The sequence below is a fragment of the Mus musculus genome, chromosome 16, assembly GCF_000001635.26.
Source record: "Mus musculus strain C57BL/6J chromosome 16, GRCm38.p6 C57BL/6J".
Classification (NCBI taxonomy): domain Eukaryota; kingdom Metazoa; phylum Chordata; class Mammalia; order Rodentia; family Muridae; genus Mus; species Mus musculus.
The window spans coordinates 78,407,962-78,424,059 of NC_000082.6; the positions used below are offsets into that span (position 1 = coordinate 78,407,962).

At 43.3% G+C, this 16,098-nt stretch overlaps 1 non-coding gene across 1 annotated transcript; it reads right to left on the reverse strand.

Moving 5' to 3' along the window:
* Nucleotides 1-15,768: 15,768 nt before the first annotated feature.
* On the reverse strand, nucleotides 15,769-15,898 carry Gm25038. Its single transcript, XR_003951988.1, has one exon. It is a non-coding gene; the product is annotated as a small nucleolar RNA SNORA75 (small nucleolar RNA).
* Nucleotides 15,899-16,098: the final 200 nt, after the last annotated feature.

Genomic DNA, 16,098 nt, shown 5'->3' on the forward strand with positions numbered 1-16,098 from the left:
CTGGGCCATTCAACAGGAGTTTGAATGCTAGAAATAGTCTTCTTGGATGATAATAATGGGAAGAAGACATCATCGTAGGCGGTGAGAGCAGTATGAATAACGTGAGAGTTGGGAAAGCACTGGGACATTCTGGTGATGTGTAATGTAGAGTGGGGTGTGGGGGAGTCGGAACTGGAAAGGCAGGTTACATCACTTGGTAGGTAACTAGAAGATAACTTCTTGTTTTGTTAAGGGGGAGGCTCTCTCTGCTTTAGGGAAATAAAGCTGTCCAGGACAAGAGCAAGGATTTAGCTATTGGTATTGAGCACATCATATAAGTACTTAGGGTCTTGTCTTATTTGTAAAACAAGCACAGAAATATTTCCATGGTCATAGTTTTTTATTTTATTTTATTTTTTTAAAATAAGGGTTAAATTATGTGATGCATGTGAAGATCGTCTGTAGAGTTGAGTGCTAGACAGATACTGGGATCTTCAAAACAGGTTTACTGCATGGTTCTTGGGTAGAGATATTATATAAGGAAGTGGGCAACCAGAACAGCTGGGAAATAGCAGGACCTGATGCGCAAGGGTCAAAGCCTGAAGACGGAGATAACTCAGCTCCAGGAAGACAAGCGGTGCTCTCTCTCCTGGGCACATTCTAGCTTCAGTTAGTTGTTTGTTTGCTCATTGGTTTGTTTGTTTTGGGTGTTTGACTTGAAACATCAAGCAGAAACCAGTAAAGTAGAAAGGGGCCTTTGGTAAAAGGGACATGGTAAGTGGAAGATGCCAGGAGGTTAGAGATAAAATGAGAGCAGAGAGGTAGAATTGGGGAGGGGGGGGGCACAGAAAAGCTTAAGCCGGAAGGGGTCTGGGGGAATCAGAAGGTGAAAGGGAAAACTAACTTAAAAGAAAAGACTATGAAAAGTCACATGGAAGCCTGCAGTCTCACAACTGCCATTAAAATATGGAGGGTGTCTTAGTTAGAGCTATACTGCTGTGAGAAGACACCATGACCAAGGCAACTCTTTCTTTCCTTCTTCTTCCTCCCTCCCTTCCTCCCTCCCTCCCTCTCTCTCTCTTTTTTTTTTTTGTATTTGAAATATTTTTTCCTTTAATTGGATATTTTCTTTATTTACATTTCAAATGTTACCCCCTTACCAGGTCTCCCTTCTGGAGCCCCCGCCCCCATCCCATTCCCTTCCCCCTGCTTCTACAAGGGTGTTTCCCTTGCCCACTTACCCACGCCCACCTTCCCACCCTGGCATTCCCCTACACTGGGGCATCAAACTCCCTCAGGCCCAAGACTAGGTCAACTCTTATAAGAACAACATTTAATTGGGTCTGGCTTACAGGTTCAGAGGTTCAGTCCATTATCATCAAGGTGAAAGCATGGCAGCATTCAGGCAGGCATGGTGCTGGAGGAGCTGAGAGTTCTACATCTTCATCTGAAGGCTCCTAGGTGAAGACTGGTTTCCAGGCAACAAGGATGAGGGTCTTAAGCCCACAGTAATAGACTTCCTCTAACAAGGCCACACCTTCAAATAGTGCCACTCCCTGGGCCAAGTATATTCAAAGCACCACAGAGGGTCAGCAGAACATATGTGAAATGGAGCAAGAGTAGAGAATACTTGAGGTTAAAGGATTAAGCTGAGATGGAGATGGTGGAAAGGGAGGGTAGTAGTAGGTGGGAACTGGGAACTTGGGGACAGACCAAAGTAAGGATACTACCTAAGTAAGGGCCATAGACAAGCCATAGAGGTGTGATCTCAATGCTCATAATAAACACAGAAATCTCAGGCTCACCCAATGAGAATCTGCAGGTTCACAACAAGGCCAGTGATTGTCATATACATAAAACTCAAGAAGTGCTGCTTGAAGATCTGCCCTAGGGCATTCTCTCTAATGCTTTTAAAGTCTGTTTTTATCCCCCATCCTTCTCTCCATTCTTGATGACCTCATCCCAATCTTCAATTAAGCATCCTAAGGAACACAAACCTGTTCGTTTGTCCACGGGATCTTTCTGTCTTTACCCAGCGTCCGCCATTTTCAAGAAGCCTTTGAACACCTTCTCTGGGAAAACAACATAACCAAGGGCGGCTTATAGAAAAAAGAATTTACTTTGGCGTATGGTTGCAGAGGGAGAGTCCCGGATGGCAAGATAGGAATGGCAGTGGGTGGCAGAAGAAGGAAGCTGAGAGATCGTATTTCAAATGTGTTCAGGAGGCTGTAAGTGCAGGAAGTAGAGCAAGGCTGCAAGCTCTAGAAGCCCCGCCCCTTATGACGTACTTCCTCTTGAAAAGCCAGCGACCAAGCATTCGAATACCTGAGCCCACGAGGGATGTTTCTAATCCTGGCATCACCTCCAAAGGAAACATCTCCCCCAAAGCTCTCCTTTCTTCTCCATCTCAGTGAAGCCTCTGAGGCGCCCTGAGTTAACACTTTTGTTGTTAACATTGCCTGTCCTCTGAAATTGACCTTCCAATGGCAAAGCATATGTTCTCTCTTGGTTGGATCTTTAAATGTCCTTTGCATTTCTGGATCTTAACAAACAGCCATGGACAGGTAGTCAGATTAAACAGACGATTGACAGAAATTCAAAGTGGCTTCACATATGTGCATGAGAGGCATGCGAGTGTGTGTGCAACCCCCCCTCCCCATCCCCACCCCCACCCCCATCCCCAGATATATATAACTGTGAATTATGAGCCACATACACTAAGAGCATTACTAGTATAGCTCTGTTTAAACTTGCCTGCAAGGGCTGGGTACAGCTGGAGCAAGGCTTTGGGCTTCTCAATAACAAACCAACCAACCAACCTTCCCTTTGTTAGATAACAGAATCTTATAATCATGTCTTTTTAGGCTTTTAAAAATATCCTTACAAATTGTGTATGTTAGGAGGTAGTTTCCTTAGTTTAGCCATCTCAGGAACGAGGTCCACCTTGCTGTCTGGATCAAAACTGAGTTCGAGTTCCCAGGCCCTGAAACCCAACTCCTATCCTGCTTTTTCAGATGTTTCATGTTTGTCTGTTAACCACTGAGGGATGTAAAGAGGAAAGATGCTGCTATCCCGTTATCTAAAGCACACAAGTTGTAAATGTGTTGCCTGTCTTGATTTAATTGACTATAAGCTGCTTGCCTGATCCTTTGTTCTCTTATCATTCTAAATTCCGGACCAGAATCCAGGAGGGAACCTGGCTGCAAAAGCTGACTCAAGGATCCTGAAACCTAAGGCCCAGACACAATGTTAACTTCCTTGCTTAACCCCTGTGTCAAAATATGACTGGTCAATGCAATAGCGTACCCCCATCCCCCTTGCTTTGTGTTCCCATCCTATAAAAATGTACAATCTCCCATTGGGGACATTTAGATCCTGAATTGGCGACCTTCTGACCGGCACAGAAAAGAAAACTTTCATTTTAAAGCTTCCGTATCTGAAGCGTGTAAGATTTCTCGGCTCCCACTCCAACCCGATATTTACATGTATACAGTGAAATATGGCCATACCCACTACTGTTAGCATTCTGTCTAAACTCCACCCCACAGTTACCTGGCAACAGCCAGGCATGCTCCACCCCACAGTTACCTGGCAACAGCCAGGTAGGCCTGACCCACTATAAAAGGGGCTGCTTGCCCTCTCCTCTCTTTCGTTCTCTTGGTCTCCTGCCTTCTTGCTCCAGTTCTGGCTTTGTCCCCTCGCCCCTTCCCCATTCCCTTCCCTTACTCTCTCCATGTACTCATTCATGGCCAGCCTCTAATTCTCTATTCTCTATTCTCTCTCTCTCTCTCTCTCTCTCTCTCTCTCTCTCTCTCTCTCTCTCTCTCTCTCTCTCCCTTTCTCTATCTCTACTACCCTCTTAACTTCCCTCCCCATGCCCAAACTCAATTCTATACTATACTGTCGTGGGGCTGGTCCCTCAGGGGGAAGGAATGTCTTGGTATGGGTTCGCTGAGACACTCCCTTCTTCCATACCTGACTATACCCCCATAGAACATATCCCCCCCCCCTTCACTCTTTATCTTTTTATAAACACATCAGCTACCCTCAATTGCCCCCAGTGCTCCAGGTTTCCCTTAATATTGTTCTTGCTTCCAACTGAAGTTGAAATAGTTGGGAGGGAGTCCATAGTAGAATAAGGAAGAAAATAAAACAGAAGTGTCTAAGGAAATGGTATATGGGAAGAGATGGCTGCTAAAAAGGTTCTGTGGGCTTACGCAGTATCAGCTTAAACTTAAGACCCCCGAGAAGCCAATAATTAGCATTAGCCCCATCTTGCTAATGCTTAAGATAGCACTGCAGGCCACTATGTGCTATTCATGGGTGGTGGTGTCGCATTTCTTCTAGATGCTTAGCACAAAGTTCCCAGCAGAAAGAGGGTTTTAAAAACTCGCGTCTTTGTTGCCAGAAAAGTATTCCTAGGTAGTGTTTACTATCTGCATGGAAGGACATTCTCCCAACTTTGTCACCCGTCTGAAACGGCAAGTTTCTTAGTCATCAGCACTATATCACTCACTGTGATTGGGTGAACGCTTCATGTTATTTTAATGTATCATTTAACAGCTTACTGTTTTCCTGCTCTGAATGAGATCGAACACCCTTTAAAATGCTTAACGTTGTATGTGATGAAACCGAGCCGTGAATTCCGACGAAGTCACACCATGCAACAGGCCTCCTGTGGGAGGTTTATTAAAGGGAAGGGGTGGGGTCACAGAGGCTGCCTCTGGGTGGAGGAAGGGAAGAAGGGGTGGGGAGGGGGAAAACAAGGCTTTTTATTGGGCTGTTGCAGGAAGACATGGGGCAGAGGCGGCAGTGGGAATGTGTCACCTCTGAGCAACTAGTAGTGAGGTGTCTTCTTGTCTCCAGGTACCTCAAAGCTGGCCATGGAGATGCCTGATTGCAAACAGATTGTCTTTTCCTGCAAAGCACGGCCATCTCTATTTCCTTTTAACTTTTTTTTTTCTTTTCCCCTATTTTTCAATCAGAAATCCTGACACAGTAAAGAAAATTTATCTCTACTGAAATAAGTGACATTTTCCCCTTGTTTATTGAAGTTTATCAGTCTTGTAATTTTGCTACTGGTATTGCATGTTATGTTTTATATTTTCCTTATTTGGGCATAAATCTTAAAAAAATGCTTGTTTATTCTAGAAGTCCCATGATTTGTACACATTATGTTTATGTTTAGGTTTTGGTCCATTTAGAATCCTGGTCTTCTAGTTCCTGGCACCCCTCGGGATCACTTCCCTGTGACTCAGGATCACCCAGTGTGACTTCCTTTTCTCCACCATTTGCCTCTCATAAGCACGTCCCCAGAAATCATCGTCTAAACTTGGTCTATTTCTGCTTCCTTTCTCCTTTGCTTATCTCAACCTCTAGGTTTATGCTTTCTTCAACTTACTATCAGTTCATAAAATTTTCTTAAAGACCTCTCTTTAGTGCTGTCGTTTTGTCTCCTATTATGTGCGCCCCCCCCCCCAATCCCTGGCAGAGTCACATGACTTCCATTGACCCTTGGTGTCATGGTTTGAATATGCTTGGCCCAGGGAGTAGCACTATTTGGAGGTGTGGCCTTGTTGTCACTGTGGGCTTGGGCTTTAAGACCTTCATCTTAGCTAACTGGAAGCCAGTATTCTGCTAGCATCCTTCAGATGAAGATGTGGAACTCTCAGCTCCTCCTGAACCATGCCTGCCTGGATGCCACCATGTTCCTGCCTTGATGATAATGGACTGAACACCTGAACCTGTAAGCCAGCCCCAAGTAAATGCTATCCTTGTAAGAGTTGCTTTGGTCACGGTGTCTGCTCACAGCAGTAAAACCCTAACTAAGACACCAGGGATACTTTTTCTTTTGTCTTATGAACCCTGGAAGCTTTGTATGCTCTGACCTTAATATATTTACAATCTCACTCAGCCCTGCTCCTAGCTATCGATTTACTACTTTTTACCACTTTCCTGATGCCACTTTTGGCTCTTTGGCCTCCCCAACCCATACCCACCTTCAATTCTAGGCACATACTTGAGCTTCTGTCCTCTGAGATAAGAAACAAACCAGAACGAAAGATCACGAATTTCTATTCTGCGATAGCTTTGAGGTTTAGCACATGAATTGTTCTCTGGATGTGATTTGACAGTTTGCTCTGTAAGGGTTTTGGAGGCCAGAAGTCAAGAGATAGTTTCAGTGGGCTTCAGTTAAAAATGTCAGCTTTCTCTAGAGGCTGCTAGGAAGAGTCTCTTCCTGATGCTCTCAGCAGCTGCCAGTATTGCAGGGCTTGTAGACACATTACTCCAATCACCAAGGGCGACATGTTCCTGTGTCTTTTTATTTTATCTTCCTGGTACCACTTCCACATGTGTCAGAACTCTCTTGGCCTTTTATTTATGAGGACATATGTGCATGCACTAAGGTCTACCTAGTTAATTCAGGAGAACCACTTAGGTTTATGAGCCCCAGTCTAGTCAGATATATAAAGGTGACAAAGGCTGGGCTTAGGACATGGCCTGCTGTCTTTTGGCACAGCAGTTTTCATCTTCAAGTGGAAGAATGACAGTATCAAAGAAATTCAGAGCTTTACGGGACGTCACGAGCAGCTGAGAGGCCCGACTAATGAATTTGAAAAGAGCAGTATAAAGTTTTGAGGGTGTTTTTCTTAGTTAGGGTTTTGCTGCTGTGAACCAACACCGTGACCAAGGCAAGTCTTATAAAGGACAACATTTAATCGGGGCTGGCTTACAAGTTCAGAGGTTCAGTCCATTATCATCAAAGTGGGGGCATAGCAACATCTAGGCAGGCATGGTGCAGGCAAAGTTGAGAGTTCGACATCTTCATCCGAAGGCTGCTAGTGGAAGACTAGCTTCCAGGCAGCTAGGATGAGGGTATTTAAGCCCATTCCCACAATGGCACACCTCTTAATAGAGCCACTCCCTGGGCCAAGCATATACAAACCAACAGAGTGTTTAAATAGAAATGGCTGGAAAGTGTTCTCTGGAAAAAATATATGGTAACTCTCAGGCTTGGGATGATGACCAGGAAGTGGGTATCATTTCAGTGGGCTGCATGGGAAAGAGTCAGAAAAGATACACTGCAGTTGAGATAAGCAACCCAAGTAGCATTATCTTAGGTAAAAACTTAGTTTGCTAGGACAGTTATGATAAAGTAGTTATAAAAGGAGTCTTTGATGACTATCAATCAACCTGCAACTCCTATGCCTTTCAAACTAATAGTTGTAGCAAAAGCCATTTGTCACAGTTTCCATGTTACTCTCCTTGGCTAGGTATTACATATTACAGTTCATGCATGATTAATGAATTGCAGTTGATTTGGATACATGACTAAAATTCATATGCGTAGTGCCTGACTGCGCACTTCAGACATTTTAATTAATTGAATAATGATTGCACGAGTACAGCGATCTATGGAAGGACATAAAGTCTGACATCCCCAGGACACTGTCCCTAGGGACTGCTTTGCCTATTGACCTGTTGTTCAGGACATATCCTTTCTTGCATAGCAAACTAGTCACTCACAACTACAGCTCCTTAAAACTAATTTGTGCCCTTAGATCCCATCTAAAAGGGTAAGACTTTAAAATGCAGTAAGTTCTTAATGGTAAAATCATATTTTAAAACATGATTTTTTTAATATAGAGAAAAAATTAGTGTTGAATATGATAGACAAAAATTATAGGTAAAAAATAGACCATAATTGCTCCTGAAACAGGGGCTATTGATTTTTTTTCTCCATTATCTCATCAAAGAGAAAGTGAAGGGAGAAAAATACAAGTTCAAAGAGCCTGGTGCTCAGGTAGCAGGTGGAACAACAAGTGAAAATTTCTGGCTGATGAAAAACATTTAATGGAAAGAGCTTGTCTTGGTGCAGGGATCGCTCTTCTCTGTTTGAGTTCATCCTCCAGAGTTTTCACCTCTTCAGAGAGGTCATCCCATGCCATCTCTAAGAACTTCTTTAACGGGAAGGATTTATGTTAAGTTGATTCAGGTAGTAGACAATCCTGGAGCCTTTTTAATGGACAACAGAAGACCGTCGAGTAATTAAATAGATTTCTTTTCCCCCTTGTACTGTTCCACGGTTTTTAAAAACACTTTGCTGAGCATGTAAAATCAATTTCCATTACTGGACTTGACCTTTGCAGTTTTATAAACATGTTTTCCCCTGTGTTTGGAATGCAGTTCAAAGGCAAGGGTACTGGAGTGGAGAGAGAGGATGCAGCAGGTTCTTTTAATAAAAGCTCTGTCACAACAAAAACCTCATTTTTCACAGCACTCTATAAATTGTTTCATAAATATAATTTTATACATGTATATATACCCTTCCTTATTTATGCTTTTAATGTATATGTATGCTTGTATTGGAGTATTGAAGTGCACATATTTATAATTGATGTTATAATTATGTATTTTATGGATGCTATGTGATGTCTATATTTACATAGTGTGGAATGGTTAGCTAATTAGCGTATCTTCACTTTCTTGCCACTTTTTGTAGTCACACACTTGAAATTTATCAAGTATTTTGAAGTGGTAAATGCATTATTATTTGTTATTGACTGTGATATCTGTTGCTATGCCATAGATCTCAAAGCTTGTTACTCCCAGTGGTATTTTATACTCTTTAACTTTCTCCCCTTGCCCCAAATACTTAAGTGCTCTCTTTCCCCACTGCCCTGCAGAACAGACCTGTGCTTTGTTTTTCACTGCTAAACCGTGTTTTCCCCTTCCCCTTCCAAGAAAGTAGCCAAGCCATTGTGTTCTTTTGCCCCAGGGGCTTTGGGTTGCTAAACGGAAAGCAAATGTTGCCATACCAAAGCCTTTCTCTTAGTTTGTTTTGAGAGATTAGGATCTTGGTGGTGACTGTTTCTTGACAACCCAGACAGTAGAGGACAAGCACCTTTTGCAGATGCTGCAGTGGTAGCAGCAATGACGACAAGTGGCAAATCCTTTAAGACAGGAAAGGGGAGGATTTGACAAGATTTGGGCAGTTTCTAAAAGGGGCAGTGAAAAGGTCCTGGCTATTCTCACTTGGCAGAGGATTGCCACAGTCTCTTAGCAAACATGTCCTCTAGTGGCTATGGACTCTTCTGTGACAAAGGTTCCACAACTCTTCTCTAAGATGATGGGAAGTACTGTTCCCTTCAAGTATCAGATCTTGTGGGAGGAATACACTGTGTCTTTCTGCAGTATCAGTAACAACAAACAGATAAGAGGGGTTTCAATGGCAACAATTTGGCAGATATCCTCACTTTTCTTGATAGCCCTGGCAGAGGGAAGTACCAATAGGAACACCAATTCTTTTATTAATATTAGTTTTCACAACACACACACGCACGCGCACACACCAGAATGCTTACAAAAGGTGAAGGTGAATTAATGTTTCAGAAGTCAGAGAAGCTGATAGAAATGCAGATAGAGTCTGCCTTGGATAAGATGATGAACACAAAGGAGCTGCAGAAGCTGGATAAGGTAAGCTTTGACCGCCTTTGCTGGCTGTAGATGGTCAGGATGCAGGCGCAGAATTAAGCTCCTAGAAAAAAAGCAAAGTATAGGACCAGATCCAGATATTTGAGCAGGTGAAAGGATGGGTGGCAGGTACAGACGGGTGAATAGGAGGGAGGACAGACATTAGTTGGGGAGACCTTAACAGCAGGACTGAACTTAAGCCCTGGGACACGATGCTCAGGAGTTCTCTCCTTTTGGCTTTTTTGTTACATACACTGGGGTGAGATGACAGCTCCGTGGGGGTCTGACTCCATTGCAGTGCTAGTTGTCCTTGTCTTTATGGGGCCCAGGTGAAGGAGTACATCCTTTCAATTGGATGTCTGATAAATTCTTGGCTCTGGTTCCCATGATAGGACTGTATGTGCCGATGTGCTCCCACAGTCCCGATTCACTCTGATAGGTTCAGAGCCTGGTACTCTTTCCACTCCTAGGAAAGCATAAGCCGCCTGCGCTGTGGGTGCGACGCCAGTCGCGAGGTGGTATGCATTTATCCAGCCAGGTGCTGAGTCATCCTCCATCCTCCACAGAAGGTAGGCAAAGGCTGCCCGTGGAGTCTCTCAAGACAAGGTGCTGTCTGAGCAACTGCTGTTTTACATAAAAGGAAGCCGCTTAGGGCACAGCTCAGGAGATCTCAGCACCAGTGTGGCTATCAGTGGGGACCAGCTGGGCTTTAGAGTCCTTGGGAACTGCAAAAGACATTACCACCTCTGGGTTTTTGTTTTGTTGTTTGGTTTGCTTTGGTTTTTCACTTGGAGATGGTAAGGGAGAAGGGGCGTCCACAAATGATTGAAGTGGAATTTACTGACAGCCTATGGCCACTGCATAAGGTAACGTGGTACTTCTTCTACCCAAAGCTAAGGTGGAGTATTCGCAGCTTTCTCTTCTCGCCATGTGCAAAATGGTGGCTATAAAACTCCTCTTGTAGAGTCATTTCAGCGTTAATTATGCTGACCTATGTATCACACAGTTGCATAGGGTCCATAAGATGTCACAAGTCAATATGTAAATGTGTCCATACTATTGTAAGAATGAAATCAAAGGCCTGGGGGAGATTGCTCAACGGTTAACAGTGCTTCCTGCTCATGGAGAGGACACACATTCAACTCCCAGCACCCAATGTCTGGTACTCCCAGTTCAGGAGAGCTGATACTCTTCATCTGAACTCCACACCTCACGTGCACTCACATGTGGATACCCAACACCCCCAACATACACACACGATTAAAAAAAAAATACTAGGGAAGAATGGAGTCAGGTGTTAGAGATTTTCAAAGAAACACAAGACATACCTTCAGTGCTTAAGAAATGTATGTCCCATTATGGCATGGAGAGTAATTATTTTGAGTTGTCAGAATAAGTAGGTTCATATGTCTCAACAAGGAATGCAAGCAAGTGAAACATGGGTGTGGACACAGGGAAACCGAAGGGAAGGATTTGGAGGGGGGAGTCATGACATAGTACAGAAAAGCTATGGAAACTCCAGAGCCAGCGAGGTGAGAACTTGAGGGCTGGAAGGAACTGGAGAAAGATGCTACCATCATATATAAAGAACTCAACAGGACGGACTCCAGAAAATCAAACAACCCCCTTAAAAAATGGGGCTCAGAGCTAAACAAAGAATTCTCACCCGAGGAATACCGAACGGCTGAGAAGCACCTGAAAAAATGTTCAACATCCTTAATCATCAGGGAAATGCAAATCAAAACAACCCTGAGATTCCATCTCACACCAGTCAGAATGGCTAAGATCAAAAATTCATGTAGCAGCAGATGCTGGCGAGGATGTGGAGAAAGAGGAACACTCCTCCATTGTTGGTGGGATTGCATGCTTGTACAACCACTCTGGAAATCAGTCTGGCGGTTCCTCAGAAAATTGGACATAGTACTACCGGAGGATCCCGCAATACCTCTCCTGGGCATATATCCAGAAGATGTCCCAACCGGTAAGAAGGACACATGCTCCACTATGTTCATAGCAGCCTTATTTATAATAGCCAGAAGCTGGAAAGAACCCAGATGCCCCTCAACAGAGGAATGGATACAAAAAATGTGGTACATTTACACAATGGAGTACTACTCAGCTATTAAAAAGAATGAATTTATGAAATTCCTAGGCAAATGGTTGGACCTGGAGGGCATCATCCTGAGTGAGGTAACACAATCACAAAAGAACTCAAATAATATGTACTCACTGATAAGTGGATATTAGCCCAGAAACTTAGTATAGTGAGATATAAGGTACAATTTGCAAAACACATGAAACTGAAGAAGAACGAAGACCAAAGTGTGGACACTTTGCCCCTTCTTAGAATTGGAAACAATCACCCATGAAAGGAGTTACAGAGACAAAGTTTGGAGCTGAGACAAAAGGATGGACCATCAAGAGACTGCCATATCCAGGGATCCATCCCATAATTAGCCTCCAAACGATGACATCATTGCATACACTAGCAAGCATTTGTTGCAAGGACCATGATATAGCTGTCTCTTGTGAGACTAGGCCGGGGCCTAGCAAACACAGAAGTGGATGCTCACAGTCAACTATTGGATGGATCACAGGGCCCCCAATGGAGGAGCTAGAGAAAGTATCCAAGGAGCTAAAGAGATCTGCAACCCTGTAGGTGCAACATTATGAACTAACCAGTACCCCGGAGCTCTTGACTCTGGCTGCATATGTATCAAAAGATGGCCTAGTTGGCCATCACTAGAAAGAGAGGCCCACTGGACAGGCAAACTTTTTATGCCCCAGTACAGGGGAACACCAGAGCCAAAAAATGGGAATGGGTGGGTAGGGGAGTGTGGGGGAGGGTGTGGGAGACTTTTGGGATAGCATTGGAAATGTAATTGAGGAAAATACGTAATAAAAAAAAAAAAAGATGCTACCATCAGAGAATTTTCTCTAAGCAGTAAGTAGACACTCATGCAATATTTGGACAGCAAGTTTTTTCTTTTGTGCTCCTCCCCCCACTGAATAATTTCAAAAATCAAAATTAAAGGTGCACAGAGTTTAAAGAATAAAATACAGACTGCTACAAAATAAGAAAACCCTCTAGTTGCTCTCATCCACTTTCCTTTTTCCTTTACCCAGAATCAACCCCTTTCTACCTTTTTATGTTCTTCCCTAAGATACATCAAATTCGTGCTTCCAAATGGTCAATGTAACTTTTAGTCTCTGTGCTAATTGTTGTCTCCAAGGTTTGCTGCCTCCACCTGCTCACCTAAGGCTAGTCCTGGAAGCTTCTGGCCTTCCTACACTCCTACATCGGGTTAGAGTGTGCTCAGCCTCTGAGGCTTGCTGCTGAATAGGCTTCACACTTTCTCGTTCTTTCTGAATGCTGTTGGCTGTTTTAACCCAGCTGTTCTGGCTCAGACTCCTTTCTGTTAGGGTTGGTCTGTGTCCTGTGTATTCAGACGCTGAGCCTATGCCCTGGGCCAACTGCAACCTGGGGCACAGGCTATGTTAACCTATATATTGTAAAAGATGCTCTCCAATAATCCCGAGAGAGAGAGAGAGAGAGAGAGAGAGAGAGAGAGAGAGAGAGAGAGAGAGAGAGAGAGAGAGAGAGAGATCACGAGGGAGGAGAGAAAGTCTGGATAGATGATGAGCATGTGTCATAGTTAGGGATTTACTACTGTGAACAGACACTGTGACCAAGGCAAGTCTTATAAAGGACAATATTTAATTGGGGCTGGCTTAGAGGTTCAGTCCATCATCATCAAGGTAGGAACATGGCAGCATCCAGGCAGGCACGGTGCAGGAGGTGCTGAGAGTTCTACATCTTCATCTGAAGGCTGCTAGTGAAAGATTGGATTTCCAGGCAGCTAGGATAAGGGTCATATAGCCCACACCCACAGTGACACACCTACTCCAACAGGGCCATACCCTCTAATAGTGCCACTCTCTGGGTGGACCACATAATAACCATCACAGCATATATCTCAGAGAAACTGGTCCTGAGAACACATATTATAAAACTCTGACAAGCCTTAACTTACCGGAGACCCCCCTGAGTTAACAATGTGGAGCAGGGGAATCTATGCAAAAGCAAGAGGAATTTTATTGTTCCAGCATGCTGGGGTCCAACAAAGTCCACATGCTCTGCCTCCCACCCTCCACAGGTGGCTGATGGTCGGTGTCCCCCCACAACCCCTCATGGTCTGAGGTATGTAATTGGCCTCTCCCTTCTGGAGGGGGGTGTGTGTCTGAGTGTTCCTTTCTCTTCCAGAAGGGGAGGGATCTGGTGAAATTTTGCAAAGGTCCTGAATTGACCTCTTCAGTATGGAACAGAACATGCCAGGCATGCTGTGAACTGCAAGTGACACAAGGCCTGTGGTTTGGGTATAGGTTAGAATAGCTTAGAACCTTCATAGTCTAGGTTTACAAATACACTTACAGTGTTTCTGTGTCAATTACTTGAGAATTAGATGAACAGAAGTGGGGCAGAGAGTTCTCTATAGATATTAAGGGACTAAAAGGGGCATAGCAACTCCCCCCCCCCAGAATATTAATATTGCATTAATTGGTACCCTGCTCTCCAAGATGACTGATTCAGTCTGGCTTCTCTCAGGTTCTGATTGAATTGCTCTGCTTGGCCTCAGACTAACTTTGGAAAAATGTTCTAATCTTCTGGCTTCCTCTTCTTTTCTGGCTCACTCTGTCTTCACTTGTGTCTGGCTTGTTCTCTCTCTGCAACCCGTCTCTATAGAACTGTCCAGGTAAATCTCCTCTCCCTCTGCACTCCTCCCTCTTGTGTCGTCTCTCTGTTCCTCTGAGAGTTGGGCATATCATATTCTGTTAAATCTTTCTCCAGTTCATCACTTTGTCTGCCTCTCAATTAGACATCACTTTCAAATGCGGATGCTTCCTCTACAAACTAGCTTCATCTTCGTTGTTTGGCATTAAAGGTGTGTACCAAGGGTGTGTCTGCATTGCAGCCAGATCACACAGACATAGAAGGTCATTGGATGTGATCAAAGCAGTCACGATGCTGGATTAAAATACCTCTACACCAACTACTATGTTTATGGTTTTACTTTCTTTTTGTCTCAGTCATTATCTGTTACAACTTACTTCCTCCTTCAGAATGGGATGATTTTCTCTATCTCTCATCCCTATATCCTCCCCATCTCCTATTCCTAAATCCATTTGCTGTTTTCCTAGTGAAGCTATATCATAATTTGACTTAGAGCAGCATTACTGTATTACGATGATAATACTAATGTTATGTGTAGCCAAGGTCTGTAGATCAATTATTATTCTTTCCACTCACAGATTTGTCCTTCTTGGACATAGTAGTTTGTGTAGAGGTATTTTAATCCAGCATCATGACTGCTTTGATCACATCCAATGACCTTCTATGTCTGTGTGATCTGGCTGCAATGCAGACACACCCTTGGTACACACCTTTAATGCCAATGAATCTCTGGAAGTTTTTCATTTTTTTTTTTTAAATCTATTCCAACATCTGCTAATTGTCTAGTGTTCTTCTTAATACATGTGGCCAAACATGCAATCTGCCATTTCAGGCTCCTAAGAAGAAAGGATAAATGCCTTTAGTGTGGAAAGTCTGACCTGAGACTCTCTTCTCCAGAGTTGTCATCGTGAGTTTGCTTTTGGACATGGTATGTGGACCTTTTCATCTCTCTCTGTGTCACGAGGCTCTCACAATATATTTTTTTAGTTAAAAAACTTATTTTGCTACTTCTTTAGATGCCTGAAAAGGTCATAAAATGTTCAGTGCTGTGAGTGATGAAAATGTCCTTAGTTCTTCATGTTAATGCCCCAAGATAGACATCTAGGAAAGCTTTAGACATTAGGAAACACTTTCCTTTTAGAAGCTTTAAAACATTGTTGTGATGTCTATCTGCAGCCGTAACGTCCACCCTCTCCAAGCCTGTGCATGTCCCAGTGTGACAGGACTGTGATTTTATGTCTTTCATTGTGAGTCATCATCCAGGAACCCTGAACTCCTTCAATCTTGGTTATTTAGCTCTGGAAATTTTACTTGTAATGTTTCTTAAATCATTTTCCCTCATTGGTCTTGTTATTTGATTGGTCAGCATGTGAATTTATCGTCTAGTCTTCTGATTTACATCCCCACCTTTTCTACTTCTGTATCTTTTTGTTTTTCTTTTTTTTTTTAAATTTTTTTATTAATTTCCCACCCATTTTAAATTAAGTAAGCACATTTTAAAGTGACACAATAAGCACCAGTCACCCACATAGAGTGACTACACAGACAGTACTCTTTAGGTCAAGAAAGGACCCAGTGTCTCAGAGTGTCTCACACAACAACCAAATATACCTCTGCAAAAACAGAAGATAAGTGCTAGCTCTGTGACCTCTCTCCTCTTGTGCGAATCCATAATCTGCCACCGGTTGACAGAAAGGGGCTCAGTGAAAAGACCTTTTTATTTTTATTTTTTTTTGTAATTTTATTTTTATATTCACATTTAAGAGTTTTTAAAGTCTTATTCGTTTTTATTTTATGTGAGAGCATTTTGCTCACATGTATTTGTGAACCATCTGTGTGCCTGGTGCCTGAGGAGCTCAGAGGAGAGTATTGGAGTCATGCGTGGTTGTAAGTCACCAGATGGGTGGTAGGAC